Source organism: Gossypium arboreum, chromosome 3 (genome assembly GCF_025698485.1).
Source record: "Gossypium arboreum isolate Shixiya-1 chromosome 3, ASM2569848v2, whole genome shotgun sequence".
NCBI classification, from domain to species: Eukaryota; Viridiplantae; Streptophyta; class Magnoliopsida; order Malvales; family Malvaceae; genus Gossypium; species Gossypium arboreum.
This window is the reverse complement of record NC_069072.1, coordinates 113548319-113551719: the sequence shown is the minus strand read 5'-3', so window position 1 is coordinate 113551719 and position 3401 is coordinate 113548319.

The following is a 3401-nucleotide window of genomic DNA, read 5'->3' as shown; positions in this document are numbered from 1 at the left end:
GATATCCGAGCGAGTCGGTCCAGTGGCATATCATCTAATTTTGCCCCCTGAACTCGAAAAGATTCACGATGTCTTTCATGTTTCGATGCTTCGACGCTATAGATCTGATCCATCGCACGTGATTAGTCCATCAAAGGTTGAAATTCAAGCCAATATGAGTTATGAGGAAGAACCGATTCGTATCCTATCACGTGAAGTGAAAGAGTTGCGAAACAAGCGGGTTCCGCTAGTGAAAGTGTTATGGCTCAAACACGGATTGAAGAAGCTACTTGGGAAACCGAGAACTCTATGAAAGAGCGATACCCAACCCTATTTACAAGAAGATTTTCGGGACGAAAATTTCTTATGTGGGGAGAGTTGTGACACCCAAAATTGACCCTAGTCGGGATGTGGTTTGGGACCACAAAATCGAGGCATAAAAATAATTTAAAATTTATTTTGATGCCTATGATATGTGTTAATTTGTGTGTGACATTTTGATGTTTCGATTTAGTGTTATAAATGTGAATTTCACTAGAAAGGACCTAGTAGTGAACTTTGAAAGTATGATGGGGAAATGTGTGATGACTAGTTGCTCATGCATGCAAAAATAAGGGATTTGCATGTCAAATTTCCCCCAACATGAAGTGGCCGGCCATGGCAAGAGAGGATGGGCAAAACATGTCATGAAACATGTTTTGTTGGTGCATTAGGGAGAAATAATAAACAAAGGTGTATGGGTAAGAAAAGAATGAAAAAAAAAATGTGTGTGAGTGTGGTATCCCCCCATTGCCGTGAGTTGTAGAGAAAGAAAGAAAAATTTTGTTCATCCTTTCTTTGAGCCAAAACTAAGGAAGAATGAGGATTTTGCTCCATTTTTGGTTTGGAAGAGATCTAGAAGGAGATTTTGGCTATACTTGCATCAAGATTAAGGTATGTATGAGGTTGTGTCATGAGATTCATGCATGTTTTAGTTGCTAACTTGATGTTCATGTTAGCCATGGTTCAAATCCTTGTTATGCCATGGAAATGGTATTTGGCCAAGGTTGTTATTGTGTTGAAGCCATTGCATGCTAAATGTGAAGCTTGCTAATGATGCATGCAATGATGGATTGACTACTCTTGAAATTTCTTTGTAGCAATCTTGAGTAAGACATTGAATTCTTTGTTTAACCATGACCGAAGTTGAAAGAGTATGGTTGTGATGTATTCGGCCATGGTGCATTCATGAGCATGATTTATGCTTGTTACTTGATTGGTAAAATTTGTGTTTGGATGGGTATGAACCCCTTGAGATTGACCTTGCACCTATATGTGTATACATGTTTGCACATGATGTATTGGCATGACATATATACTATTTCAAGGTATATATTTGCTTGTGATGATGTTTGGTTATGAAGTACATGAGAGATGTGTATTGAGCTACAATATGTAATCGTTAGTTAGTAAAATGCATGCTGTTTTGTGTGGTATTAAGTGCATAATTGGCCTCAACATGGACATGCATATTCGCCACATGAGGGGAAATTGGTGTGCATGCATTCGGTTAGAGGCAAGCATATTGATGCCTATTCTTGGCTTAGAAAATTCGCTAAGAGGAATATTAACTAATGTGTTGAGTTCGATTAGTGATTTCGTACATATGCGACTTTGATGCCTAATGAGCATATATATATTGGCTAGGTATCTTGAATTCCTCTTCGATGCTCAAATGATAAAACCAATTTATTTGTTAAATTAAGCTCAAGAGCAAAGGGAGCTAAATCCGATAAGGGAAGGAAAAAGTCATCGAATAGCCGTCGAAATCGTTCAACCACGCCCGAGGTAAGTTTTGAGTATCGAAACTTAGATTTTGATTCGATTGAATGAAGTAATAAGCAATCGAAATTGTGCCTTTGATTGTGGCCATTGAGCGAAATGATATTTTGCTAAGGAATTGTGCATAAAAGTTGTGTTATGAAATTGAAACAAAGATGTGTATGAATGTTCGAGTGATATCGGGCTAAGCCCAAAGGCAATTGTGCAAATTGTGATATTCGGGTTAAGTCCCGAAGGCCTTTGTCTTGGGTTACCATAACGGGCTATGTCCGAAGGCGTTTGAACGAGTAGCTATATCCGGATAAACTCCGAAGGTATGTGATTCGAGAACTTTGAACTTGCTGGAAAATTTTCAGTTAATGCACTTGTGAAATTCCCAACAACAAGGTATGTTTTGTGTGTGCTTCGCACACTATGAGTAAGTGCGTATGAATATTCGCTCTAATGATAAATGAGCTATCGGCATTAACTAGGCCGTTATTTGTGTATGAATATAAGAGTTGGGATTGTGAAGTAAGCATGTCTTTGAGAAATTGTGCATATGAATTATTGTTTAGCTACTTGAATGCTATGCTTTGGTTGTGTGTATATTATGGCTCAAACTTACTAAGCATAAATTGCTTACTCCGTTTCTTTGTTTCTCTGTTTATAGATTTTGCTCGTTAGCGATCGGATTCGGGATCATAGAAGTTGAAGTCAACCACACTATCAAAGCCCTTTTGGTACTCCTTTAGTTGAGTTTTGGATATGGCATGTATAGGACTACTCTCGGTTGTTTTAAGTACTTGTGATGTATATGTGTGCGGCCATGCGAAAATGGTTCGTAAAAGTGGAGTATGGAATTTGACCATATGTGGTTTGTAATTATATTTGGTTTCATGATGTGATTATGGTTTGGAATGAGAGAGTTGGTCACATGATCAGCCATTGGAATGGCTAAATATGATCATATGTTGGACCTAAGTATGACTAGACTATAGTTGGTCCATGGGAACTACAATATAGGTAAAGCCTACCTTAAAAACAGATGCTGCCAGCTGCAGTGACGTGGATGTGGAAAATCACCAAAATTTGTAGGAATGGTGTTAATTAGTGAATAAATTATACGATCGAACCTTGACGAGTCTATTTTCATATGAAAGTAACAAAACGATCATATGAACAGTATACCGAGAGATATTAAAGTTCTCGTGAGACAGGGCCAGAACGGTTTCTGGGTCCCCTGTCGCGACTTTGAAAATTTACCATAAATTATCCAGAATGAATTAGAAGTCATGCCTTATATGTACAGATTCCTTTTTGAGTCTAGTTTCATTAGAAACAAACGACATAAGTATTGAAACCCTGTACAGAGAGATATTCAAGTTGTAACGCGTGAAGGTCAGTGTAGTCGACCCCTGTAACATGGGTGACTTTAACTAATAGACTGTACCAATTGGCCAGACCAAAAATTCTAGAAATAAATCCATGGATGGATATATGAGTCTAAATTCAGGGAAAATTTACAGAATCAGTTTTCGAGTTGTGAAACTCGAGATACGCTTTTTAAGACGACAGCGACGCAGTTTTCCAGCTTGCCTGGAAATGTCAAATTGGTCGGT